This window comes from Salvelinus namaycush, chromosome 23 (genome assembly GCF_016432855.1).
Source record: "Salvelinus namaycush isolate Seneca chromosome 23, SaNama_1.0, whole genome shotgun sequence".
NCBI classification, from domain to species: Eukaryota; Metazoa; Chordata; class Actinopteri; order Salmoniformes; family Salmonidae; genus Salvelinus; species Salvelinus namaycush.
Window position 1 is genome coordinate 26,770,092 of NC_052329.1, and position 21,504 is coordinate 26,791,595.

Here is a 21,504-nt window from a genome sequence, read left to right on the forward strand (position 1 = left end):
CTGGGCTGGAGACACGCACCACAGGGAGAGTGCGTGGAGGAGGAACAGAGCTCTGGAGACGCACTGGAAGCCTGGTGTGTGGTGTAGGCACTGGTGGTACTGGGCTGGGGCCACGCACCATAAGGCGAGTGCGGGGTGCTGGAACTGGAGGTACTGGGCTGGGGCGGGAAGGTGGCGCCGGATATACCGGACCGTGCAGGCGTACTGGCTCCCTTGAGCACTGAGCCTGCCCAACCTTACCTGGTTGAATGCTCCCCGTAGCCCGTCCAGTGCGGGGAGGTGGAATAACCCGCACTGGGCTGTGTTGGCGAACCGGGGACACCATGCGTAAGGCTGGTGCCATGTACACCGGCCCGAGGAGACGTACTGAAGGCCAGATATGTAGAGCCGGCTTCATGGCACTTGGCTCAATGCTCAATCTAGCCCGGCTAGTGCGGGGAGGTGGAATAACCCGCACCGGGCTATGAACACGTACAGGAGACACCATGCGCTCTACTGCGTAACACGGTGTCTGCCCGTACTCTCGCTCTCCACGGTAAGCATGGGAAGTGGGCGCAGGTTTCCTACCTGCCCTCGCCACACTACCCTTTAGCCCCCCCCCAAGAAATTTTTGGGTGAGCCTCTCGGGCTTCCAGCCGCTCTGCCTTGCTAGCGCCTCATAATGCCGCCTCTCCGCTTTAGATGCCTCCAGCTCCGCTTTTGGGCGGCGACACTCCTCTGGCTCTGCCCAGGGTCCTTCTCCGTCCAGAATCTCCTCCCATGTCCATTCCTCCTTGAACCACTGCTGCTGTCGCTGCTGCCCGTTAACCCGCTGCTTGATCCGGGTTTGGTGGGTGATTCTGTAACGTTCGTCTTGTGGTGATTGAACGGACCAAGGCGCAGCGGGTGATGAATACATACTGAATTTATTTAACAGACGAAACACTGACAAAACACTAGAACAAACTACAAAACAATAAACGAAGGTAACAGACCTGAAACAAACGAACTTACATATAGACGAAGAACGCACGAACAGGAACAGACTACCTAAAATGAACGAACAAACGAAACAGTCCCATGTGGTATACACAGACACAGGAACAATCACCCACAAACAAACAGTGAGAACAACCTACCTTAATATGGCTCTCAATCAGAGGAAACGACACACACCTGCCTCTAATTGAGAACCATACCAGGCAAACCATTAACCCAACATAGAAAACAGACGAACTAGACACACAACATAGAATTCCCACCCAGCTCACGTCCTGACCAATACTAAACAAGCAAAACACATAAGAACTCTGGTCAGGACGTTACACCAGGGCAATAAATTGCAATGTCCGTACTGTGAGACGCCTAAGAAAGCGCTACAGGGAGACAGGGCGGACAGCTGATCGTCCTCGCAGTAGCAGACCACATTTAACAACACCTGCACAGGATCGGTACATCCGAACATCACACCTGCGGGACAGGTACAGGATGGCAACAATAACTGCCCGAGTTACACCAGGAATGCACAATCCCTCCATCAGTGCTCAGACTGTCCGCAATGGGCTGAGAGAGGCTGGACTGAGGGCTTGTAGGCCTGTTGTAAGGCAGGTCCTCACCAGACATCACCGGCAACAGCGTTGCCTATGGGCACAAACCCATCGTCGCTGGACCAGACAGGACTGGCAAAAAGTGCTCTTCACTGATGAGTCGCAGTTTTGTCTCACCAGGGGTGATGGTCGGATTCGCGTTTATCGTCGAAGGAATGAGCGTTACACCGAGGCCTGTACTCTGGAGCGGGATCGATTTGGAGGTGGAGGGTCCGTCATGGTCTGGGGCGGTGTGTCACAGCATCATCAGACTGAGCTAGTTGTTATTGCAGGCAATCTCAATGCTGTGCGTTACAGAGAAGACATCCTCCTCCCTCATGTGGTACCCTTCCTGCAGGCTCATCCTGACATGACCCTCCAGCATGACAATGCCACCAGCATACTGCTCGTTCTGTGTGTGATTTCCTGCAAGACAGGAATGTCAGTGTTCTGCCATGGCCAGCGAAGAGCCCAGATCTCAATCCCATTGAGCACGTCTGGGACCTGTTGGATCGGAGGGTGAGGGCTAGGGCCATTCGCCCCAGAAAAGTCTGGGAACTTGCAGGTGCCTTGGTGGAAGAGTGGGGTAATATCTCACAGCAAGAAATGGCAAATCTGGTGCTGTCCATGAGGAGGAGATGCATTGCAGTACTTAATGCAGCTGGTGGCCACACCAGATACTGACTGTTACTTTTGATTTTGACCCCCCCTTTGTTCAGGGACACATTATTCCGTTTCTGTTAGTCACATGTCTGTGGAACTTGTCCAGTTTATGTTTCAGTTGTTGAATCTTGTTATGTTCATACAAGTATTTACACATGTTAAGTTATAAACGCAGTTGACAGTGAGAGGACGTTTCTTTTTTCGCTGAGTTTAGCGCCACTATTGTTATTTACTGCTGCTCTTAAATTATTTCTTATTCTTATCTCTTACTTTCTGGGGGGTATTTTCTTTAAACTGCATTGTTGGTTAAGGGCTTGTAAGTACGCATTTCACTGTAAGGTCTACACCTGTTGTATTTGGCGCATGTGACAAATAGCATTTGATTTGATTTGAAAGGATGTTCTAACTCTCATGTACTAACCCAGGTGGAGGGCTCTACTCTGCTCTGCTCACAGCTCAACCCTAGCCAACCTTATTCTCATCTGTTTGCTGTTGTCTTTCTCCTCTCTGTCTCTTCCACTCTGTCATCCTCTCTCTCTCTCTCTCTTCACCCCCCCTCTCACTGCCCCTCTTTCTTTCCCTGTTCTCTGTCTTCTCTCTTCACCCCCACCCCTCTCTCTCTCTCTCTCTCTCTCTCCCTGCTCTGTTGTCACACAGTATCACTACTAAGTTGGAGCGTGCGCTGGAGAAGGTGGCCCCCCTGCTCAGGGAGATCTTTGTGGACTTTGCGCCGTTCCTCTCTAGGACCCTGTTGGGAAGCCATGGTCAGGAGCTGCTCATAGAAGGTATAGGTGTTGTATAGTGTCTCTGTGTGTCCCTCCATCTATCCCTCAGTATGTCTGTCCTCTCCTGTCCCTCTGTCTGTCCACTGGCTGCTGTGTCACTACTGGATGTCTAGTAATGTAGCCCGAAAGGGCTACCACGCACACACACACACACACACACACGCACACACACACGCAGGCGCACGCAGGCGCACACACACACACACACGCAGGCGCACGCACGCACGCACGCACGCACGCACGCACGCACGCACGCACGCACACACACACACACACACACACACACACACACAGGATAAACAATTAATGGAGAGTTGAAAGGTGTGAATGTTGTCTGATCCCTTCACTCTGCCTCTCTGTCAGAAGGCTGGCCATGCTGACAGATACACACACACACACACACACACACACACACCTGACATGCTGAGCACCGACTGTGGACAAACCAGGCAAACACAACACACTTCACCAACACAATAGAGCCAGTATTCATAAAGCATCCCATAGTACAAATGCTGGGATCAAGTCTAGGATCAGTTTTACCTTATAGTTCATTATGAATAATATTACATGGACAGTAGAGACCTGATCCTAGATCAGCACTCCTACTTTGAGATGGTTTGCCCAGACTTTTACCAAGGAAAAGTGGCTGTTTTTCCTGAATCAGGGCCCTGGTGGAAAGTCTCTCCATTTAGTAGTAATTACCAGCCATACATCACTCAAATTAACCGGGGTCACGCCCCAAGTGCCCCCTCACCCACCCACCCACCCCCCTCTCCTCTCCTCTTCTTCTCATCACCTCCCCTCTCCCCCTCTCTAGACATGTTGTCAGTGTGGTAATCATGCCCAGCCATCCTGGCCTGGCCCCTGGCCCATGATACACTTGGAGTTGAGAGGGAGGCCCCTGGGCGAACAAAGCTGTCGTTGTGATGGCCTTCCCTCTCTCCTCTCCTTCCCCCTTCCCTCTCTCCTCTCCTTCTCCCTTCCCTCTCTCCTCTCCTTCCCCCTTCCCTCTCTCCTCTCCTTCCCCCTTCCCTCTCTCCTCTCCTTCCCCCTTCCCTCTATCCTCTCCTTCCCCCTTCCCTCTCTCCTCTCCTTCCCCCTTCCTACCTCTCCTCTCTCTGCCTTTCCACTCCTTCCTCCCCTTACCAGCACACTGCTCCACAATGCCACATTCACCCCAGTGATTTAACTCTGCCCTGCTCACAGGAAAGGCATGGTCAGAGGGGCAGAGCCTGTTTAAATAGAACACATATAGTTTGTGTACCACTGTACGGCCAGGGTCCATGGTCATTAGGCCAGCATACCAGAGTATGGCCGGGGTCGCTAGGGGCCAGGGTCACCCTACCACCTGACCCCCTGTGTCAGAGAGAGCAGAGTGATGGGAGAACTGGTCATTGCAGTCACAAGAGGTCAGCTGTGGTGGAATGTAGCTGTGTGTGTGTGTGTGTGTGTGTGTGTGTGTGTGTGTGTGTGTGTGTGTGTGTGTGTGTGTGTGTGTGTGTGTGTGTGTGTGTGTGTGTGTGTGTGTGTGTGTGTGTGTGTGTGTGTGTGTGTGTGTGTAATAGGTCATCTGTAGCTGTCTGTGAACTGGAGATGGTCAGGTCACATCCCCTGTTTACAACAGTCTTAGAGGCTCAGGCTGTTTCAGTGCTGTGCAAGATTCACATTATACAACAGTACACTTTGTCTCCATCCCAAATAGCACCCTATTTCCTATCTAGTGCACTCCATAGGGCTCTTGTCAACATGCATTCAATATAGAGGGAATAGGGTGCCATTTGTTACACACACTTTGTCACTTTGTCTCTATCTCAGTGGTTTGTAGGCAGCGATATTGTTTTATTATTGTAACATGTAAGGTCATTTCCCATTTCCAATCCTGGCAAGCTCTTTCTTTGCATCAACGGTAAAACGGAAGAGATGTTTGACATGCATGAGATGGTCTCTGTCTGTGTGTTTATAAACATGTTGACATTTCATCTCTGGTTGTTGACTCATGCTGTCAATCACACTGACTGACATCTTCATGCAACCATGCCAACGGGCCCTGGCCCCACCAGCCTATAATGAGTCCTCCAGAGTGTCTTCTTCTCTGGTAATGAGTACAATGTTAGCCCCTCTCACCTGTCAATGGAGAGGTTTCGCAGGGACTTATATGAAGGCGCTAGGAACTGTTGAGCCAAGTCAAACTGTCCTGTGTGTTGTATGACAACTCTGCTTCTAACCCTCTGTCTCGTCCTGTCCTGTCCTGTCTGCTCCACCAGGTTTGGTGTGTATGAAGTCCAGCACCTCCGTAGTAGAACTAGTCATGCTGCTCTGCTCTCAGGTGAGATTCTCTCTTTCTCCTCACATATCCCTCCTATTCTCTCCCTCTCTGCTTCTTCCTTCCTCCCACATCCCTCTCTTCCCTCCACTGCCTCTGTTCTCTCGTCTCTACCTCTTCCTCACTCTTTTCTTCCTCTCCCTCTCGCCTCCTCTCCTCCCTTTGATGGACTCTAAAGATGAGGTTGCTTCCAGCTCTAGTTCTCTGGGTCGTTCCACGAAAGGAGTCCCTTTTGCATCCCTTTGATATTTTAAATAGAGTTTTTGCACCAATATTCCATTTAGAAATGAAGTACCCTTTAATATAGACCACATTGAAAACTCAATAAATCAGTTTTTTTTATATGAATAAAGACTTGTTAAAGTGCCAAAATTCTAAAGATTTTAACCCACTGAACCCCAATATTTCTCAACGTTTTCACATCATTCTAAAGCCCTAGTTATTTTGTTGCTTTGATAAATTAATTTCTGAAGATTATGATTTATTTGATTAGTGATAAATTAAGGTTAAAAAAAAGTGGAGATCTGAGTCGGTTGAGCATAACACGTCAACCCTGCTAACCATAGATGACAGGCTACAAATATTTTAACAATTAAAAGAACATTGTGAAGCTTGCATTCAATTTCCCCTTCGTGTTGCACACAACAATTCCCCCTGTCACAAGGGGATTTATGGCTGATTTAAGATGAAATCGTCAGCCCTGTGACGGTCAACCCTGTTACTTTATTTGGGACTAAATACAGTTGAAGTCGGAAGTTTACATACACTTAGGTTGGAGTCATTAACTTGTTTTTCAACCACTCCACAAATTTCTTGAACAAACTATAGTTTTGGCAAGTCGGTTAGGACATCTACTTTGTGCATGACACAAGTAATTTTTCCAACAAATGTTTACAGACAGATTATTTCACTTAACATTCACTGTATTACAATTCCAGTGGGTCAGAAGTTTACATACACTAAGTTGACTGTGCCTTTAAACAGCTTGGAAAATTCCAGAAAATAATGTCATGGCTTTAGAAGCTTCTGATAGGCTAATTGACATCATTTGAGTCAATTGGAGGTGCACTTGTGGATATATTTCAAGGCCTACCTTCAAACTCAGTGCCTCTTTACTTGACATCATGGGAAAATCAAAAGAAATCAGCTAAGACCTCAGAAAAACAATTGTAGACCTCCACAAGTCTGATTCATCATTGGGAACAATTTCCAAATGCCTGAAGGTACCACGTTCATCTGTACAAACAATAGTACTAAAGTATAAACACCATGGGACCACGCAGCCGTCATACTGCTCAGGAAGGAGACGCTTTCTGTCTCCTTGAGATGAACGTACTTTGGTGCGAAAAGTGCCAATCAATCCCAGAACAACAGCAAAGGAAATTGTGAAGATGCTGGAGGAAACAGGTATCTATATCCACAGTAAAATGAGTCCTTTATCGACATAACCTGAAAGGCCGCTCAGCAAGGAAGAAGCCACTGCTCCAAAACCACCATAAAAAGCCAGACTACGGTTTGCAACTGCACATGGGGATAAAGATCGTACTTTTTGGAGAAATGTCCTCTGGTCTGATGAAATAATGACCATCGTTATGTTTGGAGGAAAAAGGGGGACGCTTGCAAGCCGAAGAACACCATCCCAACAGTGAAGCACTGGGGTGGCAGCATCATGTTGTGGGGATGCTTTGCTGCAGGAGGGACTGGTGCACCTCACAAAATAGATGGCATCATGAGCATAGAAAATTACGTGGATATATTGAAGCAACATCTCAAGACGTCAGTCAGGAAGTTAAAGCTTGGTCGCAAATGGGTCTTCCAAATGGACAATGACCTCAAGCATACTTCCAAAGTTGGGGCAAAATGGCTTAAGGACAACAAAGTCAAGGTTTTGGAGTGGCCATCACAAAGCCCTGACCTCAATCCCATATAAAATGTGTGTGCAGAACTGAAAAAGCATGTGTGAGCAAGGAGGCCTACAAACCTGACTCAGTTACACCAGCTTTGTCAGGAGGAATGGGCCCAAATTCACCCAACTTATTGTGGGAAGTTTGTGGAAGGCTACCTGAAACGTTTGACCCAAGTTAAACAATTTAAAGGCAATGCTACCAATTACTAATTGAGTGTATGTAAACTTTTGACCCACTGGGAATGTGATGAAAGATATAAAAGCTGATATAATTCATTCTCTCTACTATTTTTCTGACATTTCACATTCTTAAAATGAAGTGGTGATCCTAACTGACCTAAAACAGGGAATTTCTACAAGGATTAAATGTCAGGAATTGAGAAAAATGAGTTTAAATGTATTTGGCTAAGGTGTATGTAAACTTCTGACTTCAACTGTAGGTACTTACTATAGTATTTTTTTTAAATGTAATCTCTTGAGATGGGAAAACATTGTTTTCATTAAATAGAACATGTGTTCTTCATGATAATGTTAAAATTAGGTGAAATAAAAAATGTATAAAAAATTCAGAAAGTTACAGTACCCAAAGGGACTCATTTCATGGAACACCCCTCTGTTCTCACCCCCACCCTGTCCCCTTATCTCCTCCCTGTCCCCTTATCTCCTCCCTGTCTCCTTACCTCCTCCCTGTCCCCTTACCACCTCCCTGTCCCCTTACCACCTCCCTGTTCCCTTATCTCCTCCATGTCTCCTTACCTCCTCCCTGTCCCCTTATCTCTTCCCTGTCCTCATATCTCCTCCCTGTCCTCATAGTGGATCAGCTCCACCTCATGTGGGACTGATCACCTCCTCTAGTTAAGCCCAATGATGTACAGTGTCTTCAGAAAGTATGCATATCCCTTGACTTATTCCACATTTTGTTTTGTTCTAACCTGAATTTAAAATGCATTAAATTGATTATTTTTCTCACCCATCTACAGACAATACCCCATAATGACAAAGTGAGAAAAAACATGACATTTTCATTTACATAAGTATTCATAACCCCTGAATCAATAATTTTAGAAGCACCTTTTGCAGCATTTACAGCTGTGAGTCTTTTGGGGTAAGTCTAAGACCTTTGCACACCTGGATGGTACAATATCTGCCCGTTATTCTTTTTTAAATTCTTCAATCTCTATCAAGTTGGTTTTTGATCATTGCTAGAAAGACATTTTCAAGTCTTGCCATAGATTTTCAAGTCGATTTAAGTCAAAATTGTAAATAGGCCACTCAATGTCATCTTGGTAAGCAGCTCCAGTATAGATTTGGCCTTGTGTTTTAGGTTATTGTCCTGCTGAAAGGTGAATTTGTCTCCCAGTGTCTGTTGGAAAGCAAACTGAACCAGGTTTTCCTCTAGGATTTTGCCTATGCTTATAGCTGTATTCCGTTTCTTTTTATTTTAAAAAACTACCTAGTCCTTGCCAATGTCAAGCATACCCATAACATGATGCAAACACCACCATGCTTGAAAATAGCAAGAGTGGTACTCAGTAATGTGTTGTGTTGGATTTGCCACAAACATAACACTTTGTATTCAGAACAAATAGTTAATTTCTTTGCAAAAACGTTTTGCAATATTACTTAAGGATGCATGTTTTATATTTTTATTCTGTACAGGCTTCCTTCAATTCACTCTATAATTTAGGTTAGTATTGTGGAGTAACTACAATGTTGTTGTTCCATCCTCAGTTTTCTCAAATCACAACCATTAAACTCTGTAACTGTTTATAAATCACCATTGGCCTCATGGTGAAATCCCTGACCAGTTTCCTTCCTCTCCTGCAACTGAGTTAGGAATGACGCCTGTATCTTTGTAGTGACTGAGTGTATTGATACACCATCAGAAACCTAATTAATGACTTCCCCATGCTCAAAAAGATATTCAGGGTCTGCTTTTTTAAATTTGTATTATATATTTTTACATCTACCAATCGGTGCTCTTTGTGAGGTTTGAAAAACCTCCCTGGTCTTTGTGGTAGAATCTGTGTTTGAAATTCAATACTCGACTGAGGGACCTTTACAGATAATTGTATGTGTGGAGAACAGAGATTATGTTAATCACTATTATTGAACACGGAATGAGTCCATGTAACTTAATATGCGATTTGTTCAGCACATTTTTACTCCTGAACTTATTTTGGCTTGCCATAATAAAGGTATTGAATACTTTTTGACTCAAGACATTTATGCTTTACTGTCACGCCCTGACCTTAGAGAGCTTTTTATGTCTCTATTTTGGTTTGGGTCAGGGTGTAATTTGGGTGGGCATTCTATGTTCATTTTTCTATGTGTTGTATTTCTTTGTTTTGGCCGGGAATGGTTCTCAATCAGGGACAGCTGTCTATCGTTGTCTCTGATTGGGAACCATACTTAGGTAGCATTTTCCCACCTGTGTTTTGTGGGTAGTTATTTTCTGTTTAGTGTTTTCTGCACCTGACAGGACTGTTTCGGTTTCGTTTCTCACTTTGTTGTTTTGTTTAGTGTTCAGTGTTAATAAATATCATGAACACTTACCACGCTGCGCTTTGGTCCGATCCTTCCTTATGCAACGATGACCGTTACATTTACAGTGTTTATTAATTTCTAAAATGTTCTACAAATAAAACTCCACTTTGACATTATGGGGTATTGTGTGTAGATCAGTGACACAAAATCTAAATGTAATGAATTTTAACTTCATGCTGTAACACAACAAAATGTAGAAAAAGTAAAGGGGTGTGAAAATTTCCTGAAGGCACTGTATTGGCCATTGAGAGGCTTTGAAGATACCAGTCGGCCATATTAGGAGCAGTGAATGGAATTCTACAGTATTTCAAATAAATGTTTTAAGGACAAAATTACATGTATTTAAGTAGTTTTTCTTGTAGTGTAGACAGTAACATTAGTAATCTAAAAAAATATATACTTTAAGGATTTGTTTTAAATATATTTTTCATGTATATGTTTAGCTCACATAATATAATAAAACAAGTATGCATTAAGGTGTCTGAAATAGAATAAATGTGGCAAAAACTAATGTAGACATTAATAAATGCATTTCTATAGCTTCCCAAATATTTTTACAACGTTGGGGGAGTGTCAAGACATCATCCTCTATCAGTCATCTAGTGTATATATAAACCATTGGTTAAGTCTCTTACATCTCAACGGGTCACAGTCCCAATGTAGCAGTAAGAACAGAATAGGAGATAGTTAACATACCTTCTGTCTGCAGGGCCAGTCAGTGAGTCCATAAGGAAGACATTAGGTGGTGCCTCTCTCGCTAAGTATCCAGTCTGCAGGGATGGAGGCTGCAGTAGGAGGTGCGGTGCCCAGAGCTTGTGTGTAACAAACTATTTAAAATTATGAAATTCAGGAACCCTGAACCAATAGGATAATCTTCATAGACACCACAGATTGTCAGCTTTTCTTATCTGAGCTCCTGAGCCACGCCCATTACCCTGGCTGCAGGTCAGCCCATAGCTAAATATTCTGGGTTCTGTTGCAGGTCAGACCATAACCAGAGGTTCTGCAGGTCAGCCCATAGACAGAGGTTCTGCAGGTCAGCCCATAACCAGAGGTTCTGCAGGTCAGCCTGTCAGCCCGTCAGATCCCATACATACCCATGCATCTGTTATTAGAAGGCTGAGATTAAGGAGCATTCCTCTCTCTCTATTCACACAACCGCCAGAGCCTTGCAGTAGTGAATCACGCTGTTACTGCTGTTCTTTTGAAGTTTCTGAGGGAATGTTCCCTGTGTCTTGCTCTCTCTTCTGTCTGTCTGTCTGTCTGTCTTTCTGGAGGCTAACCTAGCACTGTGGCTCTGGGATGTCTACCTTCTCTTCCTAGCTCCTGGATTTACTGAGGGCTGGGAGTGTCAGCGAGCCGTATACCCCCCTCACAGAGTCACCCCCTCCCCATTCCCCCCACCCCTGACACAGATAGTATTACTGCGGCTCCAATAGTTCCTGCCATTAGGGACTCCTGGGATGAAACCCAGCCTGAGATATTGACCCGTCAGCAAGGCTGAAAGTGGATCTGCTTGGCCTGAGTTGGAACCACAGCTAGCTTTATCTAGCAGCACTGGCAGGGATGGGCACAGTAGAACTTGTTAATCCTGATCTGATTCCATCAGTAGTGACTTTCCTATATTGGGCTAGGACACAGCTGTATGGGGCTGGGGTGGAGACTGGGACTAAATGGGGCTAGGACACAGTTGTATGGGGCTGGGGTTGTATGGGGCTTGGATGGGCAGCACACTCTGTGTATCTCTTCACAGACGGCCTGGTGAATGAGAAGGTCAAACATCTCTGTTTCTTGTAACAGCTTAAACACACAGATGATCTGCAGTAGAGCCTGGGAGATTTACTGACAGAGAGCCTCCAGATGTGGAGAGCATAGCAGATAAAAGACTTCAGCCTGGATTGAGATGCCACAATACTGCTGTCTGCCTGACGCCTACTGACGTTTGGGAGTATGGACGGCTGCAGAGGAACTAGAGGCTTGTGTGTAACAAACAATTTAAAATGATGAAATTCAGGAACCCTGAACCAATAGGATAATCTTCATAGGTGAAACACTCCCAGACACCACAGATTGTCAGCTTTTCTTATCTGAGCTCTTGAGCCATGCCCATTACCCTGGCTGCAGGTCAGCCCATAACTAAATATTCTGGGTTCTGTTGCAGGTCAGACCATAACCAGAGGTTCTGCAGGTCAGCCCATAGACAGAGGTTCTGCGGGTCAGCCCATAACCAGAGGTTCTGCAGGTCAGCCCATAACCAGAGGTTCTGCAGGTCAGCCCATAGACAGAGGTTCTGCGGGTCAGCCCATAACCAAAGGTTCTGCAAGTCAGCCCATAGAGAGAGGTTCTGCGGGTCAGACCATAACCAGAAGTTCTGCAGGTCAGCCCATAGACAGAGGTTCTGCGGATCAGCCCATAGACAGAGGTTCTGCGGGTCAGCCCATAACCAAAGGTTCTGCAAGTCAGCCCATAGAGAGAGGTTCTGCGGGTCAGACCATAACCAGAAGTTCTGCAGGTCAGCCCATAGACAGAGGTTCTGCGGATCAGCCCATAGACAGAGGTTCTGCAGGTCAGCCCATAACCAGAGGTTCTGCAGGTCAGACCATAACCAGAGGTTCTGCGGGTCAGCACATAGACAGAGGTTCTGCAGGTCAGACCATAACCAGAGGTTCTGCGGGTCAGCACATAGACAGAGGTTCTGCAGGTCAGCACATAACCAGAGGTTCTGCAGGTCAGCCCATAGACAGAGGGTCTGCAGGTCAGCACATAGACAGAGGTTCTAGGTTCTGTTTCTCTGCCTCTACATGAAGGATCATGTTACTTCCTCCTGGAGAAGCATGTCAGGCCTAATTCCCTTCAAACAGGCAATAATGGGCTTTCCCCAAATCTCTGCAGTCACAGCCCAGCCCCTTTGGAGTCCTGCTGCGCAGAAGAAGATAAAAACTCAGGGGAAGAAAACATCTGAAGCTCCATCCCACTGTAACGGTAACTAGAGAGTTTACTGTACTGTAACTCAGTTAGACAAGATAGAAGATCCCATCGGTTCAGAGTTTTCCCCCTCCTACCTGATGTCCCTTTCCTGGCGCTGTATGAGACACATCTGCTTTGATTTCCGTATATATTTTTGTCACGTGAGTGCAGTACGAGCAGATCCTCAGAAGACGGGCCGAACATGAGCCCTGTTCAAATCAGTAACAGCGGATGATGTAGCAGAGAGAGAGAGATAGAGGTCAGGAGAAAACATGTGGAGACCAGATGCCCAGCATATCAGCACCGTCTCTCTCACTTAACGTAACGTAATGTGAGGTGGAACTGTGTTCTCTAGCCTGGTGCAGTCTGTCCCACACTACAGGAACTATGGCACTAACATGCTACCATACACTATTTAGCCAATGGCAATCTGCAGTCACAAATGTTTATCCTGAAATCCTTTGAATTTTGCATCGCAAACAATATGTTTGCTTTCCTGCTACACATAACTAAAGAGCCTCACCTTCTGTTCCAAAAGGCCTTGTGGAACTACAGAGATTTGTTTACTGTTTCTGAGATGCAGAATCTCATTTGTTAGCCTCTTCTATGCATGAGATTCAGTTGGTTTTATACCTGACACTTGGCTAGCATTGAAAACTGGGAACCTTTACCCTTTTTATATTTCTTCTCTTTTTTTCTCTTTGTATTTTGAACTGTGGCCTCCTGTGTTTTCCCTTCCATTTGCTCCTCAGTGAGTGAGCAGAGAGCCCAGGTTCCCACAGTGCAAGGCCCTCTCCTCTCCTCCGCTCCCAAACGGCTTTTTAAACATTCCCAGACAGGGTAGTGATGGTGCTGGGGAGAGGGTGGGGGGTGCCGTGGCCTCGGGGCCGTAGCCGCTCTAGGCTCCGGCTCCACACTGCAGTAGATGGCTCCCCTCTCCTCAGTCATCTGTCAGTGTGCGGACGAAGGAAATGGCTGTATTTAAGGCAGAGGATACAGTTTCATCCTCGATTACATCTCTCCTGTGTTTACCGATCTGTTCACAGAGGAGATCTCGTCCCGAATGCCACCCTATTCCCTATTTAGTGCACTACTTTTGACCAGGGCCCATAGGGCTCTCCTCAAAAGTAGTGCATATGTTGCCATTTGGGACGCATCCGAAGAGAGCAGGCACACTCACACATGCAGGGCAGAGATTCAGCTTTTTATAGCCAGCGCATCTCTTTGAAAGGATTCAATGACCTTAATGCCTTCTTTGTTTCGTTACTTCAATTAGAAAAAATCAAATGTGCGATGTGCATTTGAATTGCAACGGAGACTGGCCATGCAGAGAGATCCATGTGTTTCTCAGAGACTCTGTAGCTTTTTATTGCATTAAAGGGCTGATTTTATTGTACAGGTTTTTTCGTTTTGGAAATGTTTTTCTGGTTTGTGAAGCTTTCGTGGCAAAGTGTTCCATAATTGTTGTTTTATTACTACGTTATTGTTACTTTATTGCCTCCATGTGATTTTTATTGAAAATTAGCCCATTGATATGTTTTTATAGCCATCGCCTAGTAGCGCTGATTAGAATGTAATGAGCTCTGGGCTTTTACGTCTTGAACTGTTTACAGACCGTGTTTGAATAGCAAAAGCGACCGCAGACAGCCCTGTCTCATTTTGTGGCAGAGGGGTAAGTATTTGAAGTAGGTGTTGTTAGTACACACACAAGCTATCAGAGAGTAATATAGTATTCTAATCCAAGTCAAAACGTTTTTGCCAAAACTGAATCTCTCCAGCGTCTTGAAAAGGTAACCCCATTTAACCTTGTGGAAGGCTTTGTCTGACGTACAGCCAATGAGCCAGTATAAACAACTAACTATCCAACGTTCCTCCTCTCCACTCCTCTTTCTATCTTCCTCTCCTCTTCTTCTCTTCCTTCTGTCTCAGGAGTGGCAGAACTCGATCCAGAAAAATGCCGGCCTCGCCTTCATCGAGCTCATCAACGAGGGAAGGTATGTATCATATTCAGACACACACACACCATATGTTTTCCTATCCTTGTGGGGTCCTAAAATGTATTTCCATTCTAGATCCTATTTTCCCTAACCCTAACCCTGGACATAAATCTTACTCCTAAACCTAATACCTAACCCTAATTGTAACCCTAACCCCTAAGCTTAAAATAGTCGTTGTCCTCGTGGGGACATGGAAAATGTCCTCACGAGGGAGAATGTTCCTTGTTGTACTATCCTTGTGGGGACTTTTGTGGATTTTGATACACACACACACACACCAGCTCTGAACAGGTTGTTAGGTCCAGTGGCAGCAATATATTAGCAGTAAGCTGCTGGCCCCTAGAGCGTGGGGTGCTGTACTGTAGCGTGTTAGACTTTTTGTGCTCTATAGGGGTTAAGGTAAATAGGATTGGTGTGACAGAGTGATGTAACAATATTAACACGATATCAACACGATAATGTATCCCCTCTATCTGTGTATTCCCCACCCCTCTCTGTGAGTGTAGCAGGCTCAGATCAGGCAGGGTGTTATAGAACAGATCAGCCTCCAACTCCATCTGGTGACCCATCTGTGTAACCCTCTTACATCCAAACTGCCCAGCCTCAGCCTTATACCCCAGCCTCAGGTCCAGCCCTATACCCCAGTGCAACCTCACTGTTCCCAACCCAGCATAATCTTAGCCTTCCCAGGCACCTCCTATCCGGCCTCTTTATCCAGCCCCCCTGTCCGGCCTGGATAAAGAGCCTTACTCAGTGGGGGCCACTCTGCCACTCTGCTGCACGGCTACTCTATCACTCTACTGCTCTGTCACGTGGCGCTGTCCAGGGTGCTGCTGGCAGATCTAATTTCTCCTGCATCTGAGCTGCATCCCAAATGGCACCCTATTACCTATGTGGTGTGTAGTGCTGAGCGAATAGTTCTTTTTGAGGTTGTTTTGGTTCGATTATTAAACTATTTTTAATTTGGTTTCAATAAATAAATAAAGAACATGCACAATGCGCTATGTGGGTTGAATGCTGTAACAACACAGAATAAAACTATTAATAAAAGTCCCATGATGGTAGTGACTGCACATTACTCCTTATCACTTAATAATAATTTATTCAAATGATTTACTTCAATAACATATTTCAGTTGTTGTGTATTTTACATTTGTTTTATTTGATTACTTTATTATTTCATTCCAAGTCATAATCAGCTGCTGTCTATGCTGTCTGACAAAAATCGCAATTTTAGTTTGTTCAAAGTAAATAAGGCATACTTTTATGACTGCTGAATACCAATTCACTTAGATTGTGTATTTTCAGGAAGCAACTGCTCTCTAATCCTTCTCGATCGTGCATTCTTCTGTCTATTCTCTCCCTATCCATGTCTGCCCACACTAACCTAACGTAGCAGGCTTAAAATAAACACACAGACCGGACACATAGGCACGCAATGGATTATGGTCGTTGTAGTTAATTATCACGTTTTCTGTGCTGAACTATGTAGAATATTGGCCTGTTGGTAACAACAACTCCCTACTACATCGCACAGTTCGAGCTCGATCTGATTTATCTCTAGAGAATTTGTGCAATGTGCTCATTGAGCTCACAGAAAGAAGCAGAACGAAATGAAATTAAAATAATTGAACCAATGTCAGTCAATTAGTTGTTTAATAACAGAAATTCCAGTTAATCGCTCAGCATGAGTAGTGCTGTAACGGCAGTCTATTTCGTCCTCCTCATCGGACGAGGAGAGGCGAGAAGGATCGGAGGACCAATGTACAGCGTGGTAAGTTTCCATGATTTAATAACATGAAAACAATATACAATTACAAAATAACAAAACAAACTAACCGTCACAGTCCCGTGTGGCACAAACACTGACACAGAAAACAACCACCCACAAAATCCCAACACAAAACATGCCACCTATATATGATTCTCAATCAGGGACAACGATTGACAGCTGCCTCTGATTGAGAACCATATTAGGCTGAACACAGAAACAGACAAACTAGACACACAACATAGAATGCCCACCCAGCTCACGTCCTGACCAACACTAAAACAAGCAAAACACATAAGCACTATGGTCAGGACGTGACAGTACCCCCCTCCTGAGGTGCGGACTCCGAACGCACCCCTAAAACTCAAGGGGAGGGTCTGGGTGGGCATCTGTCCGCGGTGGCGGCTCCGGCGCAGGACGAGGACACCACTCCACCATTGTCTTTGTCCCCCTCCTTAGCGTCCTTTGAGTGGCGACCCTCGCCCCCGACCCTGGTCTAGGAACCTTCACAAAGGTCCCCCCTAGATTTAGGAGACAGCTCAGGACAGAGAAGTAGCTCAGGACAGAGAGGTAGCTCAGGACAGAGAGGTAGCTCAGGACAGAGAGGTAGCTCCGGACAGAGAGGTAGCTCCGGACAGAGAGGTAGCTCCGGGCTGAGGGGCAGCTCCGGGCTGAGGGGCAGCTCCGGGCTGAGGGGCAGCTCATGACTGGAGGGCAGCTCATGACTGGAGGGCGGCTCATGACTGGAGGGCGGCTCATGACTGAAGGGCGGCTCTGGCAGCTCCTGACTGGCTGGCGGCTCTGGCAGCTCCTGACTGGCTGGCGGCTCTAGCGGCTCGGGACAGACGGGCGGCTCTGACGGCGCTGGGCAGACAGATGGCTCTGACGGCGCTGGGCAGGCAGCTCAGATGGCTCTGGGCAGGCAGGCAGCTCAGATGGCTCTGGGCAGGCAGGCAGCTCAGATGGCTCTGGGCAGGCAGGCAGTGCAGGCGGCGTTGGACAGACGGCCGACTTTGACCTGCTGAGGCGCACAGTAGGCCTGGTGCGTGGTGCCGGAACTGGTGGTACCGGACTGGAGACACGCACCTCAAGGCTAGTGCGGGGAGAAGGAACAGTGCGTACAGGGCTCTGGAGACGCACAGGAGGCTTGGTGCGTGGTGTAGGCACTGGTGGTACTGGGCTGGGGCGGGAAGGTGGCGCCGGATATACCGGACCGTGAAGGAGTACACGAGCTCGTGAGCACCGAGCCTGCCCAACCTTACCTGGTTGAATGGTCCCCGTAGCCCTGCCAGTGCGGCGAGGTGGAATAGCCCGCACTGGGCTATGCTGGCGAACCGGGGACACCATTTGTAAGGCTGGTGCCATGTACGCCGGCCCGAGGAGACGCACTGGAGACCAGATGCGTTGGGCCGGCTTCATGACACCCGGCTCGATGCCCAAACTAGCCCTACCAGTGCGGCGAGGTGGAATAGCCCGCACTGGGCTAAGCACGCGTACTGGGGACACCGTGCGCTCCACCGCATAACACGGTGTCTGACCAGTACGACGCCCTCTCACTCCACGGTAAGCACGGGAAGTTGGCGCAGGTCTCCTACCTGACTTCGCCACACTCCCCTTTAGCCCCCCCCAAGAAATTTTTGGGTGAGCCTCTCGGGCTTCCAGCCGCTCTGCCTTGCTAGCGCCTCATAATGCCGCTTCTCCGCTTTTGCTGCCTCCAGCTCCGCTTTGGGGCGGCGACACTCCTCTGGCTCTGCCCAGGGTCCTTTACCGTCTAGAATTTCCTCCCATGTCCATTCCTCCTGGTACCGCTGCTGCTGTCGCTGCTGCCCGTTGCCACGCTGCTTGGTCCGGGTTTGGTGGGTGGTTCTGTAACGGCAGTCTATTTCGTCCTCCTCATCGGACGAGGAGAGGCGAGAAGGATCGGAGGACCAATGTACAGCGTGGTAAGTTTCCATGATTTAATAACATGAAAACAATATACAATTACAAAATAACAAAACAAACTAACCGTCAGTCCCGTGTGGCACAAACACTGACACAGAAAACAACCACCCACAAAATCCCAACACAAAACAAGCCACCTATATATGATTCTCAATCAGGGACAACGATTGACAGCTGCCTCTGATTGAGAACCATATTAGGCTGAACACAGAAACAGACAAACTAGACACACAACATAGAATGCCCACCCAGCTCACGTCCTGACCAACACTAAAACAAGCAAAACACATAAGCACTATGGTCAGGACGTGACAAGTGCACTATATAGGGAATAGGGTGCCATTTGGGACGGAGACCTGCTATCTCTAAACAACCAGCATACCATCCAGCTGCAGTCCTCTGAACTATAATCAACCAGCTAACCAACCTGTCCTGTAGAGCTCTCTAACCTATCAGCTAACCAACTCGCTAAACTAACCAGCTAACCAAATAACTACAATCCTAGTTTAGAACACTAACGTCTAAATAAGAGGAGATAAAGAATTGTTCAGAACTCAGAGTGTAGTTGTAGTTTAAAGTTTGTTGACACTAGTATGATGAATGCAGTTCTGAGGCCTCTCCCTGAGACAGAGGATGCTTCCCAAATAGCATAGTACACTAGTACACTACATTTGACCAGGGCTCTATAATGGAAATAGGTTGCCATTTGTGATACAGAAAGAGGGTATCAGAAGCCTTGTAATTGAAACAAAGCAGACCTAATTTGGTGTAAAATGGCATAAAATCTCCACATAGTAGCCTGGCCATTTTCAATTATTAAAAAGATTGAAGCGTGGGTAGAAGCAGGTAGAGTGTACACCAGGGAGGCTGAGGAGTCAGTCATGGGAGGAGGTCAGGGCCAGAGACGACAGGGAGATGGAGATGAGGTTGGAGGGTCAGAAGGGAGGGGTTTGTGTGTCTGTCTATATTTCTGTGTGTTCCAGGTTGTTGTGTCATGCTAGGAAGGACCACATCATTGTGTTGACTGACTGTCTAGTATTCTGTCTTTCTGTCTGTCTGTTCCACGATTCTGTGTCATGCTATTAAGGGCCACATAATTTGTGTTGACTGACTGACTGTCTAGAATTCTGTATCTGTTCCAGATTGCTGTGTCATGCTATGAAGGACCACATCGTGCGTGTTGCCAACGAGGCAGAGTTCATCCTCAACAGACAGAGAGCAGAAGACGTCCATAAACATGCTGAGTTTGAGGTACAGTACCTTATCTAACCTAGTCAACTGACTACAGCAGCCTCGCCAGTCCTTGCTCTGGAGTGACTGACTTCAGTGTGCATCCCAAATGACACCCTGTTCCCTACATAGTGCACTAATTTTGACCAGGGCCCATAGAAATAGAGTGGCATTTGGGAGCCATCCCGGGTCTGTGAGAGAATAGCGCTGGATTAGCAGCAGCTCAGTACTCCTGTAGTCCCTGTGTCTCTCCAGGAGGATTATGGTCCTATCATTAGGCCACTCTACGGGATTATAATAACCAGCCTGCTAGCAATATTAATAAGCAGACTAAATGATACGCCAGCTACGTTCATATCTGGCCTTTATTAACTTTAAGCCCGTCCAACAGTATAATGAGTCTACCCCAGAGACGGTACTTACCCCACATATCAAACACACTGCCTGTTCTCACTACAAAGCATCAGAACACCAACACTCTCATTATTGATTTCTGTAGGAATTAGAGGTCGTCTGCAGTAATTAGACAGTATCTGCATGCCAAATGGCACCCTATTTTCTTTATAGTGCGCTACTTTTTATCAGGACCCTCTAGTCTCTGGTCAAACGTAGTGCACCATATAGGGAATAGGGTTCTGTTTGGGGCACAGTCAGTCTTTAGTAATGCCACTTTCTGTGTCTATTGCATTCTTTATTAAATGAAAGGAAGCCTGAGAAGGAAAGGAGAGAGGAGTTTTCTGAACTCAGGGAGATGCTCTGTTCAGAGGAATGTCATGCCTCTTTTAGACAGCAGGTAGAGCTGCTCTCTCTCTCTCTTTCTCACTCTCTTCCTCTCTCTCTATATATATATCTCTCTCTCTCTCTCTCTTTCTCACTTTCTTTAATTATCATCAAGAAAAGTTAGGGAGTGGGATGACACAATGTTGCTAGTCATATTGGAAGTGTCTTACCCAAGTACACACACACACACACGCACACACACACACACACACACACACACACACACACACACACACACACACACACACACACACACACACACACAGACCCTTCTTCCACTTCTGTTAGTAGCTTGTACATGTGAGGAGTGATGGGTTTCTTATCTTGGGGCAGCAGCCCTCCTCAAGCAGCTGTTAGATATCCTGTAGTCCTCTGCTAGAGGCTCCTTGACCTGCTAGATCAACTGGAGGAGACGGATAGATATGCAATGTCACCAGTAGCGAGGGAGGTTGCATCTCAAATGGCACCCTATTCCCTGTACAGTGCACTACTTTTGACCAGGGCCCATAAGGTGCCATTTGAGAAACACCCAGAGATTACCTGGCCCTCATCCCTCCTCTGGCCTCATCCCTTCTGTCTGACAACTCTAGACAGTCTACACTTTTCGTCCAGCCATGTCTCTACTTTATTACCCCTCAAAACCCCTTCCCTCACTCTACCCTCCATCCCCAGACAGATAGACATTTTTACATTAGGTTGGTGTCAGGGCAGCAGCCTCATATCCTGTGAAGTGATAAATAAGGTTTGATATTTGTCACAGCGTCACATGGTAACGTGAGATGACAAGCAGAGATTGAGTTATCTGCCATTTGAAGAATATGTTGAGGCATAATATCTGACACAATTCAAATATAGGGCCGGAAATTCAATTCACTTCCAGCTTCTGTTAGCAAATTAGATTGAGTATATGAGCAGGAAGGAGCAGGCCCGTGGCGACGCAGCAAGACAATCTTATTTTAGCAAGGAGAAGATGAAGTCAGATCCTGATCGGCTCCTCTAGAATCTAGATTACCTTTAGATGCT

At 46.5% G+C, this 21,504-nt stretch overlaps 1 pseudogene; it reads left to right on the plus strand.

Moving 5' to 3' along the window:
- LOC120018583 overlaps nucleotides 1-21,504 on the plus strand; it is a 300,249-nt pseudogene that overhangs the window by 113,835 nt on the left and 164,910 nt on the right.